Raw genomic sequence first — 17,096 nt, 5'->3', positions numbered from 1 at the left:
ATATGAGTTGGTTCAAATATATAGAAATAAGAAAAATCAAAGTTTCTAATTCCATAGCACATAAGTACTTCAGAAATATCCTATTAAATAGTATTTGAACTTTGTATATCATTGCCACAAGATTGTATTGTATATTGGATAAACATTCTTAGTACTCGCATATAGAACTAATAGTACATTGTTAATCTATCAATAATGCTACATTTTTTGCACTTTCATTCTAAATAATAGTTTCTCACAGTGTGAAACTACAAGAAAAATATTGTATAACCTAGATGAAGATTTTATTTGTAACCAAATTCTCCAAAAACTATTTTGATATGCATTCGTAACGTGTATGCTAAAAATATTGCATGATAAACACATCATGAATGCTTCTACAGACAACACGACCAAAATTAGTGGCTAGTACTGTGACATTAGCATAAAAATATGAAACATATGTATTAGATACTTAATAGGTTAGATTGGTAAATAGAAAACATGTAATAATAATAATAATAATAATAATAATAGTTGAAAGTCATCAGATTTTGACTAGGAATGTTTAATTTTAATGCCTTCTTTTAAAAAACAAAGAAAAGAATCAATGCCATGTGCTGTTAAATGCTTTATTTTTTAGGTGGTTAGAAATAAATGATTGATTGGTAAATATAATTAATTTGATCAATTAAATGAGACATTAAGGCTATAGTTTCAATAATTCCATTACCACTGGGGAGATTTGTAAAAGTAATATGCATATGTTACTTAGCTCCACAATCAACACAATAAATAAACCTTAATTAATTGATTAAGGCAGTGTGGGCTCTGTGTTTTGTCTTTTTTTTTTAAATGCTTCATTCTCATAATCATCTTTGCAATATCTCTTTATTCTCACCTCCGCAAAATGAAAGTCATCTCCGCATAGTTTCCTTCACACAACTTTCTTCGTAAACACTTGCCTCGAACGACTTCTTCCTCACATGCTTCCTTTGCATACCTTTCTCCATAAATGCTTATTTCATTTAATTTGTAAGTTGCATCATAAGCTATGCACTGCAATAAGTAAATTTAATCATAAGATACCTTTGCAATAAAAGAAAATTACATTTCAATTTAATATATATGTTGCTTTAGGAAATGAGTCTTCTATGTTTTAGGATTAATCGTCATGGTAGATTGTTTTTAGTCATTGTGGTATCTGTTTTTGGGTAAATAATGCTTGTCTTCGTATTTCTGAACATTTATTTGTTTATGCTTCTATGTGCATGTGTTCTCTTCATAGCATATGCACATGCACAACCACCTCTACACAACTTCATTCACACAACTATTTCTAGACTCAACAATGCCCTTCCATCAATCATTGACATTTGAAACTAATATAATAAATGTGGGTCCCACATATTGTGGGAAGGAATCATTCATTGCAAAATATGTTCCTAAATAAGAACCAAAGAAGAGATTTGTATATTTATTATTTTAATAAATGTTGCACAAAGTATTTGTTCTCCACACACGCTACCTTTGAACATCTATTATCCCTTTGCACCTCCCTCTTTCCACACAAATTCCGCACATGCATTTGTTCTCTGCATAACCTCCACACATGCACAAACACATCCACACAACTTCATCTGCACAACTAATTTTCACTCAATAACTCCCTTAGTCATTGACATTCAATTGATATTATTTAATGATCATACATTGTGAAATACATCCCTAAATAAGCATTAAAAAAGGGATTTGTATATTTCTTATTTTAATAAACTTTTCACAAAAATTTTGCATAACATCTGCACACACACAACCACATTTGCACAACTTCATCCGTACAACTACTTTTGCACTAAAAAATCCCCTTCTATCAATTATTAACATTTGAAACTCTGCACACACTACCTTCAAACTACTAGCTCCGCACAACCACCTTCATACAATTCCTTCTGCACAGCTACTTTCGTACTTGTGAAAAGTGTTCCTAAATAATAATTAAAAAGGGTACTTGTATATTCATTATTTTAATAAATGTTGTACAAAGACTTCCAAACATTTTTTTACAGTACAACTCTTCTTCTTCACATGAATTAAAAACACAGTTTAGTTACCACCCTAGTGTATGCAAAAGAGCCCTAGTTCTCCCGCACATACTCCTTAATAATATCAATTGGAGATTTGTTTAGCCCACCGCACCTATGCAAAAAAGCATGTAACTGCATCAGTTCTCACATCATTAACCAAAGTAGTAACATAACACTGCTCCAAAACCACATGTCATATGGATTAAAAACACGATTTATTTAATATTGCATAATGCCTTATAGCAACTTCAATGAGGGGAAAAATACATTACTAAATAGTAATTAAAAAACAGATTTGTATGTTTATTATTTTAATAAACCTTGTGCAGAGCTTTTCTTGAGCGAAACTTTCACTGTGCAGGTAGCTCCACACACTGCTTGTTCACACAAGAAATACTTCGTAAACTCATTTTTCTCTTGAGAAAAGTTTATAATTACTATAAAGGTACTTAAATTTTGTTTTCTTATCCCAAACTAAGAAATTTCATTCACATTGTCAATAAGGTTTCATTGGGAACCCAATTTAGTATATACGAAAAATATTGTTACCACTTTGCATTGTTATTCGACTTTCCAATATTTCAAAGCATTAAAGTAATAAATATTAAATATTGATTTTCAAATCATTGGAATTTTAATATTAACATGTATTTTCAAAATTAATGCAATATGTGTTATGAAATCAACTCACAAAAAGATAGAAAAGATATATCAACGCCTTAGAAATAAGCCTCTTCGAGGGGGAAACCTCCTTTACATTACACAAATGACCAATTCTTAGATGATTCAAATGAAAAAACCTCCTTTCTATATATAGGAGTCTAAGGGGTCACAATATAACCAAAGATGGCCTAACATTAATAATATAAAGGCACAAAAATAATAATAGTGGGATTCTATGGGGCACAATAATAACAATATGGGGACAATAGCGGCATAACAATAACAATAAGGGATACAACTAATGGGGGAATCACTAGTATTATAGGGACCTAATATGCCCCTCTCCTTCAAAAAAGTGTTGTCCTCAATGCTTGAGTAGTTATGGACACTTCTGTATAAAATTCTCATCCTCCCATGTGGAATCTTCAATGGCTAAGTTCTTCCACTTGATGAGATACTCTAAAATTGATCGATTTCGTAGCTATTGAGTTCTTGTTTCTTTGACTACTTCAGGTTCCAATATGACTTTTCCTTCCTCATCAAGTTCTGGCAATATTGTTTAGCCTGGAAACTTGTCACCTATAAACTTCTTTACGCATGAAACATGGAAAACTAGGTGCACTCAGGAAGCTATAGGAAGCTCCAATTTGTATGCCATAGTACCTATCTTTTGCAACACCTTGTACGGACCATAATAATTTGGTCATAATTATTATACTTCTTAGCGTGCTTGAGGTACATTTTTTTATATGGTTGTAGTTGTAGGAATACCCAATCACCTGCATCAAAACTTCTTTCACTGCGATGTTGATCTACCTGCTATTTCATTCTATTCTACGCCAAGGTGAGGTTATCCTTTAAGAGTTGGAGAACTTGTTGTTGATGCTCGATGTGATCTTCCACTGCTTTAACCTTAGAATATTCTCTTAAATATGATGTGATGAATGGTGGATGATATCCATAAAGTGCCATAAATGGGGTCATTTTTGTTCCAGTATGGAAGGAAGTGTTATACCACCATTCAGCCAAAGGAAACCATTTGACCCGTTGTGTCTGTTTATCAGATACAAAGCAACAAATATATCCTTCCAAAAATTTGTTTACTATATCAATTTGCCCATCAGATTGAGTATGATAAGATGAGCTATGAGCTAACTGAGTACCAAGAAAAGAAAATAATTTTGTCCAAAAATTTCCAGTGAAAATGGGATCTCTGTCGCTTACAATAATCTTTGGGTTTCCATGTAGCTTTTGAATTGTTTCCATAAATGTAGTAGAAAATGTACTCACTTTAAATGAATGAGATAATGCACAAAAGTGTGCATACTTGGTAAGTATGTCAACTACCACCATGATAACACTCTTTCCTTCGAACTTGGGTAAACCTTTGATAAAATCAATTGAAACCTCCTCCTAATGTTGGCTTGGAATGGATAAAGGTTGTAATAATCCTGGGATCTTAATTGTTTCAACTTTATTTTGTTGGAAAACCAAACATTCCTCCACAAACTTTTGAATATATGATTTAAGGCCATCCTAAAAAAAATCCTTCTTAACCCTGTGGTAGGTTTTTAGAAATCCTCAGTGCCCTCCTAAGGGAGATGCATCCAATTCCCTAAGAATATTTTGTTTGAGTTGGGAATTCTTACATAGGTATAATCGATCCTTGTACCATAACAAATCATTTTCCAGATAAATGTATCAGATGTATTGGGATCTTCTTCTACCTTTTGAATGAGTGCCCATACTTCCTTGTCATTCTTCCATTAATCCCTTACTTCATTTATCCAATCTGGTTGGATAATAGAAATGGCGCAAAGAAATGATTCCACATCCTCATCCTTTCTTGAGAGTGCATCTACCACAACATTTTTGTTCCCTTTTTTGTAGATGATTTCAAAGTCATAACCCAACATCTTTGTGACCCATTTTTGTTGGTCTTCTGAAGATAATATTTGTTCTAAAAAGTATTTAAGACTATCATGATCCGTTTTTACCTTGAAGTGTCTTCCCATTAAGTATGGTCACCATTTCTTAAGTGCATGTAGTATTGCCAAAATTTCATTCTCATAAATAGCTTTTTGTAAATACTTTCCTTTGACTGGACTACTTTTGAAGCAATGGGTCTTTCTTCTTGCATTAAAACAACACCAATTCCATTTCCTGAGGCATCACATTCCACAATAAATGTTTTCTTGAAGTCCGGTGTAGCTAAGACTGGCGCTTGGCACATTGCCTCTTTAAGATGTTCAAAGACCTTTGTTGCTTCTAGGGTCCATGAAAATGCATCTTTCTTCAATAATGTTGTTAGAGGTGCTGCTATTCTCCCATAATTCTTAACAAACTTGTGATAATACCCTGTCAACCTGAGAAATCCTCATAGATGCTTTATGGATGTGGAGATTTTCCATTCCTTAATGGTTTTAATTTTGCTAGGTTCTACCTTAACACCTTCATAAGGTACAATATGACCCAGATATTCCACCTATTGAACTCCAAAGAAACATTTGGAGATTTTTGCATATAATTGTTTCTTCTCTAATAGTTTGAGCACCATGTCAACATGTTGGACATGATCCTTCCGAGGCTTGTTGTAGATTAGTATATCATCAAAAAATACTAACACAAATTTTCTAAGGGTTTGAAAATGGAATTCATCAAACCTTAAAATGTAGAAGGTGTATTAGTAAGGCCAAAAGGCATGACCAAAAATTCATAATGACCCTCATGAGTTCTAAATGCTATTTTTGGAATGTCTTTAGTCTTCATTTTGATTTGATGATATCCTGAATGAAGATCCAACTTGGTGAAGTAAATTGATCCATGAAATTCATCCAATAATTCATCAATGATAGGAATGGGAAATTTATCTTTAATAGTGAGTTTTTTTAGCTCCCTATAATATGGACACATGCTCCATGATCCATCCTTCTTGTGAAACAATACTACTGGAGCAGAGAAAGAACTTTGACTAGGTTGAATTATACCAACCTCTAGTATTTCTACAACCATACGTTCAATTTCAGTCTTTTGGACATAGGGATATCTGTAAGGTCTAATGTTTGGAGGAACACTTCCTAGAATCAAATTAATAGCGTGATCATGATCATGAATAGGATGGAAGCCTTTGGGAGTCTCAAATACCTTGGAATGATTGTCCAAGACTTTTTGAAGATATGGAGAAATGGATGATTTCGATGTGGGAACCTCTAGTGAACATAATTGTGCAATTATGCCTTGTTGTTCTTTATTTAGAAGCTTTTTCATTTTGTTAGAGCTGATTATCTTTCCCAGTTTCCCTACGATACCCCTTAATTCAACTTCCTTTCCCTCTACAGAGAATTTCATGAAAAGTTCTTGAAAATTAAAAGCTATTGTACCCAAGGATTGTATCCATTGGACTCCTAGTACAACATCAGCACCACCCATTGGAATGGAAAGCAATGGGCTATTCAATACATATTCTCCCATGGATAGCTTGATATTATGGCACTTTCCTGAGCAATTTATGGTTCCTTCACTTGCAACCATCACTTGACACTCATGCTGGATATAGTAACCAATTAAATTCCTTTTCTATCTTACAATGAATATGGGTACTTCCTAAATCAATCAACACTATTACCTTTTTCTTCTTGATATGCTCTTTCATCCTGATAGTTTGAGGAGTGGTAATTCTAGCCAATGCATTACAAGATATGGTCAGATTCATTTCTTCTTTTTCTAGGGTTTGTTCCTAGTATATATGCTCTTCTTTTGAAATTTCTTGTTCCTTTTCTTCCTCCTCTTCACAATATATGCAAAATATTTTCTTATCGACACACTTATGACCTTTAGTGTATTTGCTATCACAACTGTAACAAAGCCCTTTTTCTATTTTTTCTTCCAATTATTGTGGTGTCAACCTTGTAGGTTGTGGATGGCTAGGGGTAGAAACACTTCCATCTTTATGATTGTGAGTGGTAGGCTTCCTTGTTGCCATAATTTTGTTTTCCATTTTTCTTGCCAACCTGAATGTCTTCTCCAATGAATCTAACTCCCAAAGACAAAGCTCATGTTGGATGTTACCTTTTAAAGTCCCTATGAACACATTAATAATCCTATGCTCCTCTGGAATATCTTTTACCCTTATATTCAATTTTTGGAAGTCCTCAATGTGCTCCATTATTGAACCCTTTTGTTTGAGGTTTATCAATTGGCTAAAAAAAGTGTTGCTTTTTGTATCCTCATAATGTGCTAACATTTCATTTGTAAAAATAGCCCACGTGACAATTTTTTAACGAGAGAAAACTCATCAATACCATACAAACTGATTTGGTTCCAAATATAAAGTTGCAATGTGTACCTTTTGTGTGTTTTGCACATAATGGAGATCAAAAAATTGCTCCATCTGTAGTATCCATGTTTCAAGATCCTTGCCATCAAACTTCCTCATATCAATCCTTGTAACATGGTGGTTCTTTGATCCAATGTTAGAGTCTATGAAATCATGATTAACAACTATTTTTTTCTCATCATGAGATTCCTTTACTACCCTTTCGCCATTAGTAAGCATTTCTTGTAGAAACTTTGTCAAATTTGTCTTCAAATCTTCCATGCCTTTCTTTAAATCATCCATCTTAGCTTCCATGCCATCCATCTTAGCTTCCATTCCATCCATATTAGATTCCACGTCATTCAGCTTAGCTTCTACACTTTTCTTTAAACCATCCATCTTAGCTTCTATTACTTTTTGTGCAAGTGAAATTTGTTGCACTTGGTCTCATAATTTTGATATATCATGTTGCATTTCTTCCTCTTCTTCATAAGTCATGCTAGAGCTTTCAGGTTTCTTACTAGGTGTTTCCATTTTCTTTCTTTGGGGCATCAATCACCGATAATAACGCTTCGCTATACCCTTTGAATTCCTTCAAACTAATTTTTCAAACCAAGCTTATGCAAAAATTAAAAAAAAAAACTACACACCGTTTTTCACTTTGTAGGATCTCGATATTGAATCTGACGTATCTCTGTAATTTTGGATCTCCAAGGTCTGAAATTTCTTCTTGTGGTAACCCTTTGAGAAATATTTCTAACCCCACAAGGCTGATCAATATTGTATTCTCCAATTAAGATTTATGCCAAAATATCTCCCATGATGACTTGAGTATAGATTGGTTCAGTAGAGCGAACTTGCACGACGTGCTGTGGGTCACTGTTTCAACCCTAGGTTTTGAAAATGATACCCAAAACAACTACATTCCATCCTCTTTTTTTAACTTCTTACGAAAATTAAATCTGATGCTCATAGCGTAAGTTATGACAATTTTCCCAAGGTCACCTATTTGGAATGTAATTCGGGGGTCTACAAAAACCCTAACTTCCTCAAATTATATATCCGAAAATATAGCAATATAATATTTGAAATTCAGGCCCGAGGTTTAAACCAATTCTGCCTCAAATGAGTTTTTTTTAGCTTCTAAAACTTTGTAGCGAGAAAGTTATAGCGAAAATTCCACGATGACCTGTTTGGAGCAGCGAAACCCTAGAATCCAAAGCTCTGATACCAAATGTTATGAAACTAGCTCACAAAGAGATAGAAAAGATAGATCAACACCTTAGAAATAAGCCTCTTCAAGCAGGAAACCTCCTTTACATTACACAAATGAACAATTCTTAGATGATTCAAATGAAAAAACCTCCTTCCTATATATAGGAGTCTAAGGGGTCACAATATAGCCAAAGCTGACCTAACAATAATAATATAAAGGCACAAAAATAACAATAGTGGGATTCTATGGGGCACAATAATAACAATATGGGGACAATAGGGACACAACAATAACAATAAGGGATACAACGAAAATATTAATGGGGGAATCACTAGTATTATAGGGACCTAACAAAATGAAAAGATTTCAAGCTTTTGCTATGATTTTGAAAGCATTAAAATATTAATATTAATGTATAAATTGTTACTAACTAAATTAATCGAAAAAACAGGAAGGTCCATTCAAATTTGAAACTGTAACGCATCTAATGTTGATGTTTATTAATATTCTAATGTTCATAAGTGTTTACTAACATTCTAATGTCAATACAATTCTATCGTGAAGTGTGGAAGTATGTTCCAAAGTTTTATTGTACAAAACATTCCTCTGACTTTTCTTACCTCTGCATATAGCTTTTATGTGAAAATGCAGAGGCTTAAATTATTTAATGGGACAACATTTAAGCATAAGCACAAATTTCAACGAACACCTTTTGTAGGATGAGTACGGTTTTTGCAGTCGAGTAAAATCAACCTCTTATGGACATAAAACTTTCTAATCAATTGATTAGAGTTTTTTCTCTTCACACAGTGAAAAAATTGATTATAGTTATCTTTGTGTAAATAGGCATATGTGTCAAACTGCAAATCAAGTCCATTGTGCAGAGGAATATTTCAAGATTTCATCTTTTAACCTTTGTACTCCACACAACGAAACCTTCACGTACAAGAAAAGTCATTCTTAGAAAGCTCCAACACTAATTAATTCATTAAAGGTTATGTAACGCAGCACAAAACCAATCAAAATCAAAATCGCGCAAAATTTATATATCACTTTCATTTTGAAATACGACAAAAAACATTCATTATGCATAATAGACAAATATAGAAAACATGTGATGAAATCCCTTCCCGAAGTATTGTACTCCACACAAATATAAAAATATAATGATAATGAACATTATTCATGTTTCATAGAAAAATGAATTATTCTCATGTTTCATGTTTTGAAATATATGTATTAATGACATAATACAAATGTTGAAAGCATAAATTTGTAACATTAAGAAATACAATTACAGTAAAAATAACAATATCGAGTTTCAGATTTCAATCATTTTAGCTTTGATTGAAATAAATAAACAAAATACAAATGCATAGAAGATCAAATGCTAAGCATTAAGAATTCTAAGTCCTAGTGGAAAATCACTTGTATTAGTGATGAAAATTCTCAATGGCTCAGCTCATTGGCTTATTCACTATGTTATTTTGGCAACTTTTCTTTGAGCGGTTTCTTATGCATCCATCAAAAGTAATAACGCGAACCGTAATATGCAAAGAGAGAATGGTAGGTCCTTATACTACTAATGTATCCCCTTATTGTTATCAGTTCAACCCCCTTATTGTATTGTTGTGCCCATGTAGTCCCCATATTGTTATTATTATGCCCCATAAAATCCCTACTATTGTTATTTTTGTGCCCTTACAATATTATTGTTATCTAGGCTCTGATTATATTGTGACCCCTTAAACTCCTATATATAAAAAGGAGGTATTTTCATTTGTGTCATCCAAGAATTACTCATTTGTGTAATCTAAAGGAGATTTTCCCCTCGAAGAGGTTAATTTTGAAGTCGTTGATCTATCTCTTATTCTAATTTGTGAGTTGGTTGCATAACATTCGGTATCAGAGCTTTGGATTATAGGGTTTCACGGTTTCAAATAGGTCATCATGGAATTTTCACTATAACTTTGTTTCTATGAAGCTTCAGATGTGGAAATTAAAACTCATTTGAGCCGAAATCTTGATGAACTACGTATCCAAATTTCCCACTTTTTCTTGCTATATTTTTGGAGATATGAGATGAGGAAGTTAGGGTTTTTGCAAGCTCTAGAATTCTTCTCAAATAGGTGACCTAGGGAAAATTGTCATAACTTTATCTCTGAGCATCGGATTCAACTTTTTGTAAAATGTGATAGAAATAATACATACAGTAGTTTTTTGGGTATCATTTTTAGGTCCGAAGGTCGAAACAATGACATGTGGCACATTGTACACGTTTTCTCTACTAAACCAAACTGTAATCAGGGCATCGTAAGAGATTGGGTATAACTCTTTCTTTGGGAATCCAATATCGGTCAGACTTGTAGGGTTGGAAAGAGCACTCAGAGGGCTACCAGAAATCAAAATTTCAGAACTTGGAGATTTGAAATTAGAGAGTTAGAATTGTTTAAATATCGAGCTCCTAAAAGCAAGAAAAATAATGACTCGAATCAATAAAATAGAAACACATAGTAAGAGAAATTGGATGGATGATTTGAAGAACGCGATTGAAGCTAGGATAAATAGTTTTATCTATTCTATAGAAGCTAATATCAATGGTATAGAAGAAGAATTGAAAGTCAACATGGAAGAATTGAAGAAAGGCAAGGAAGGTTTAAAGGAAGGTTGGAAAAAGTTGTGATGAGAAAGGCTTCCTAATGACGAAAAGGTAATAGAGGAAACTCATGATGAGAACAAAAGAAATTTTAATCATGATTTAATAGAATCTAACATTGGATTAAAGACCCACCATATTCCAAATGTTGATATGAGGAAGTTCGATGGCAAGGATCCGGTAACTTAGATACTACTGATGGAGCAATATTTTGATCTACATGATGTGAAACCCTCACAAAATGTATGTATTACATATTTATATTTAGAACCCAATCAGTTTGTATGGTATACATGGATTTTTTATCATAAACCACTTGTCACCTAGCCAATTTTTACAAAGGAAATGATAGCACATTATGAAGATACAAAGAGAAACACCTTCTTTAGCCAATTCATAAATCTCAAACAAAAGGGTTCAATGGCAGAGCACATTGAGGACTTACAAAAATTGAATATAAGGGTAAATGATATTCTAGAGAAGTATAGGATTGAAGTATTCATATGGACTTTAAAGGATAACATCCAACATGAGGTTCTCCTTTGGGAACTTAATTAATTGGAGAATGCATTCAGGTTGGTAAGAAAAATTGAAAGAAAAATTATGGGAACAAGGAGGCCTACTACCCATAACTATAAAGATGGAAGTGTTTTTGCTCCTAGCCTTCCACAACCTACAAGGTTGTCACCACAACGATTGGAAGAAAATACATCAAAAGGTCTTTGTTACAGTTGTGATAGAAAATAAACTAAAGGGATAAGTGTCCTAAGAAGAAATTAATTTACATAGATGGGGAAGAGGAGGAAGAAAAGGAACAAGAAATGTCAAAAGAAGAGGATACACACCAAGAAATAACCCCAGAGAAAGAAGAAAGGAATATGAACATATCTTGTAATGCATTAATAGGAACTACCACTCCTTAAACTCTCAAGATAGAAAGTAATATCAGGAAGAAAAAGGTAATAGTGTTGATTGATTCGGGTTGTACCCATAATTTCTTTCATTATAAGATAGCTAAGGAATTGAATTACTTCCTATGTCCAGCACCAGTGTGTCAAGTAATGGTTGCAAATGGAGGAAACATTAATTTCTCTAGAAAGTTCCATAATATAAAGCTATCCATGGGTGAATATGTCTTCAATAGTCCATTGATTTCCATTCTAATGGGTGGTGCTGATGTTGTACTAGGATTCCAATGGTTATAGTGTTTGGGGACGATTGCTTTCAATTTTCAAGAAATTTTCTTGAATTTTTTTTGTAAGTAAAGGAAGTTGAATTAAGGGGTATCGCAGGGAAAACACGAAAGATAATCATCTCTAAAGGCATGACAAATATTCTAAAGAAAGAACAACAGGGTGTAATTGCATAATTATGTTCACCAAAGGTTCAAGTAGAGAAATCATCTCTTTCTCTTGATCTCCAAAAACTCTTGGAAAATCATTCTAAGGTTCAAGCAGTGGAATATCACATCGAGCATCAACAACAAGTTATCCAACTCTTAAAGGATAGCCTCACTTTGGCTCAGAATTGAATTAAATAAAAGGCAGATTAACATCATATCAAAAGAAGTTGTGATGTAGGAGACTGGGTATTTTTACAGCTACAACCATACAAACAAATGTCCCTCAAGCAAAATAAGAAGGATAATAAATTATCACCAAAGTACTATGGTCCTTACAAGGTGTTGCAAAATATTGGTACTATGGTATACAAATTGGATCTTCCCGCATATTTCCTAGTGCACCTAGTTCTCTATGTTTCATGCTTAAAGAAGGTTATAGGTGACAAGCTCCCAACTCAAACAATATTACTGGAACTTGATGAGGAAGGAAAAATCATATTGGAACCTAGAGCAATCATGGAAACAAGAACCCAATAGGTACTAAATCTATCAATTTCAGAGTATCTCATCAAGTGGAAGAACTTACCCGCTGAAGATTCCACATGGGAAGAAGGCAATTTTATACAGAAGCATCCATAACTACTCAAGTGTTGAGGACAACACGTTTTTAGAAGGAGAGGGGCAAGTTAGGTCCCTATACTACTAGTGTATCCCCTTATTGTTATTTTTGCAAGCCCCTTATCGTATTATTGTGCCCATGTAGTCCCCATATTGTAACTATTATTGTGCCCCATGGAAGCCCCACTATTGTTATTATTGTTCCCTTACATTATTATTGTTAGGTAGGCTTTGATTATATTGTGACCCCTTAGACTCCTATATATAGAAAGGCAGCCTTGTGATTTGTATCATCCAAGAATTGTTCATTTGTGTAATGTAAATGAGGTTTCCCCCTCGAAGACATTAATTTTGAAGTCATTGATCTATCTCTTATTCTATTTTGTGAGCTGGTTTCATAATAGAGAACTGCGAAAGAAAACAAGACACTGCATTCATCAAGTAGAATATGTGACATTAGTAAAATTAAAAAATCATGATGATTGAATACTAGTAAACAAAAAATAGATATGGAAATATTTAAGGATAGTTACAATTTTTGAAATCATATAGGCTAACTATTTGACTATCAACTACCTTTCAAATGCATGGCCTCTTAAAATAATGTATTCAACTTAGCTTCAATGAATTATTTCATTGGTCCCATTACAATATCTAGCCTCACATGATAATCAAATAATTGGTTTTTGATCTCCATCGCCTCTTCTTGTAAACAAGCAGTTAACACAAATTTCCTATCATTAATACTGACAAAGCTAACTATCCATTTGCTAGTTTCTTCTGGAGTAAAATGAGTTATAACATCAAATTGTTTTTCCATTGACTATTTTCTCTTATCCAATTCAAATGTTAATGTATCTTTTGTAATCAATTTAGAATTTTGTATGGACTGTCTAGATCTGGAACAATTTCCATCGCCTTTAGAAACACATCATTTCTCCTAATCTCTATTCTCTAGCATTCAGAAATAATGTTCCCTAGTGTATTGATTATTTTGGAAACTAGCTTTGATTTGCCTCATCGATTAGCATTTGATAGTTCTATGTTTTTCTTGTCTGAATCAGACAGCAATTCAAGCCTTTGACTAAAATCATATAAGTCATTATTAATGAAATTCTTGTCTTTGCTAATATTACTTCTCACCAAATTGATAAATGAGTTGATTTCGTGTGCTAACTATAGCATATCAAAAACTGCCTACCATACATGTTCAATGATTTCTAATCTCTGCCATATATTATCAACAAAATGATATTTGACTACATTAACGAGTTGCAGAGCTCCAATATATCAAACAGATGTACTAGCAGTGGAAATTGCAGATTGATGAGTCCATATTGCGATTAGAGTCGTTAACGAAGGACCCAAATTTAAACCATTTTCCAGTACCAAGTTCTCTTCTTTTTGTTCCTCAATGGACATTTCAAGTGCATTCACGATAGCTTCATGCAATGTCAAAACATCAGTGGCTACAAGGCTAGATGTATGAAGATTCATCTTTTTGTATCAAATTGTTTTTTAGCATGCATCCTTTCTTTTTCAATTTTCAATAGTTTACTCTCCCTGTTATAGTTTGAATCTTGAGAATTATAAAATTGATTGTTGAAAATAGAAAAAAAAATTGGAAATTTGCTTCGTTATTTTCTTATTTTCATTCAAAGAAATACTAACCCAATCAATTAGCAGAGTTTCTATCTCCTCTTGATAATTTCTTGATTGCTTCTTGTTAGTAGGGGCATTTGCATTTTTCCAATTAAGCCGCCTTGCCATCTTCAACAACTGATATTTGACTTTCAATCAACTATGCAAGTTTGGTATCTTTTCATTTTCTTTCATTTGAAAATTTATCCAAGCAATTTCAGATATGCAAACAAAAGATTGCTCAAGTTTTCCACTTCTTTGTTTACACTTTGTTTAAGTGATAATACTTTCTTATTTAGCAATTTATCTAATAACCATTTCTCCTTCTTGATTATTGCTTGCAACACTGTAACTCTTTTCAATTTCACTTGCAACTTTTGTCAACAAGCTCTCGCATTTCATGGCACCTAGATGTGCAATAAATAGGCCTTCTAGATCAATGTTTTACCAACCTTCAACATCTTTTAAATTAAAATAATACAAATACTTCACAAAATTTGCAAGTTGTCTTCCACTCTTCATGGTTACTTGCCCAATGCTAAATGGAAAAGAAATTTTTTTTTTTCTTTTCTATTTAAATTTATCTTTCCAATCATAGTATTGTCTATAGACTTCAGCAACAAAATGCTTTTCCATAACAATTCTTTGAAGTAATATCGGTTTACCTTCAAACCCATAAACTCAAATAACCATATTATTTCCTCTTTATTCATATATCATTTTCTCCCATAGGAAAACTTGTGCTTCACTAAATATCAATGGGGATCTTATGTAGTTATCATGCACATAAATTTCTTTACAAAAATATCTTGAATCAGACAAAAATAAATGAAATAACGTCTTACTTCCATATTATGGAATAGCAAAATTACATCAGTTCTTTGTCTAAATTGAAATTAGGATTATGTGGCAACTCATCAAAAGTATAACTCAACACAAGGGTTGTTATCACATACGCCATCATGAAGAGCCTATCACTCTTGAACAAATGTACTAATTGAAAACACATTCCATTTGAAATAAGATTAGCCCAATCGAAACATAATTTTTTTTATATGAATAATGGACTGCACATAGAGGATGGATGTTGGCACATTAGTTGTACTTTCTTTGCCCATTAAACAAGCATACAACCAATAGAAATATTTAAATGGTTCTCTAAAAAAAGTTATATATAGAGAGGAAATATTAGAAGGAACCTCAAAAACTGGAAAAATGAACTCTTGTATGATTTTGAAGCCACATGCATGTGATTTTAAAAAACTATTTTCTTTTAACAAATGTAAGCGCATATTCAAAATCGATAGCATCAATATCCACCTGAATATTTCTGAAGTGAAAGAAATACCATTATATTTTGCTAATAGCCTAATTGTTTTTGTTGTTAAATCAAATTTGTCTGTGGATAAATAAACGATTTGTTTGAACTCAAATACCTATGGAATGCATGCAACATTCACTAATCCGCTAGACCAAATCTTATCATTTCTCTTCTCCTGAATAGACAGGTTTCACATATCATTGATATGCAGTCAACGAATGAAAGTTCTAATCGATGAGCACAAGTGAATTAATAGTATCAATGCAAAAAAAATCTTTCCTCCCCCTAGAAGCCATTTTGTCTCTAAACTTTTAAAATTCTCTATTAACCAGCAACATTTTCAATTTGCTATAGATATAGATCATTGATATGTTGAAAAACTACCACTTGTTACTACTTTTCATTTGAAGTCCCTTCTACAAGCACTTCCAATATATAACAATTCAGTATAGCAAAATTTGCATTTACGAGAAATAGTATATATAATTTTCATAATCTAAACTCACCACAATTCTAGCCAAAAAATAGTTGAAAATACAACATAATTTTTAGAAAATTGGGCACATTTTTGGAAAAACGGATTATGGTTGTCAAACTGTATGATTTTTGGTATTAGAGTAATTGTTGATAATGCTAAATTTTCTACCCTTTTTCTGTTTCTGCTATGTGTTACTATTATGCATGTGAAATGTGTTTGTTGGAAATTTTTTATTAAATAACAATTAAAAAACAACAAAACAAACGTTTCCAAGAAATAACAGAAATAGTTTAAAAACAAATCTCAAAATTCAGAAATCAGTTATGAAAAAAATTAAATGTGAATCTTTTCTAATAATGACAACTGGCTTACAGGTTGTCCACAATCACATCCACTACTATATCGATTTTAGTTTAGAGGTCATAACATTTACTTTCTCAATTACGTGTTGATCTGTCCATTCACCAAAAGGGTACCAAAACATTAATGTCATTATGTCGAGTACGAAAATGAGGAAACCACACTCTGCACAATGAAAGTGTTTTGTTTTTTCTTCTTCTTCTTATTTCTTGTGCTCCTACATAATGCAATTTTGTAATTTCGCCACTTTTCATATGCAGTATACGCCTCCCGCATTGATTACAAGCACTAGTAAAACTTAATCCACAATATTATTATTAATTATTTTTTACAATTGGTAAAATTTATTATTAAATAATGTTATTTAATTTAGTTTTATGTTTTTTAGGTTTATTGTTTTTTGATCAAATCTTTCATTTT

This window comes from Pinus tabuliformis, chromosome 7 (assembly GCF_031772625.1).
Source record: "Pinus tabuliformis cultivar Carrire ecotype Pingquan chromosome 7, CPIR1, whole genome shotgun sequence".
In the NCBI taxonomy this organism is placed as follows: domain Eukaryota; kingdom Viridiplantae; phylum Streptophyta; class Pinopsida; order Pinales; family Pinaceae; genus Pinus; species Pinus tabuliformis.
This window is presented reverse-complemented; position numbering follows the sequence as displayed.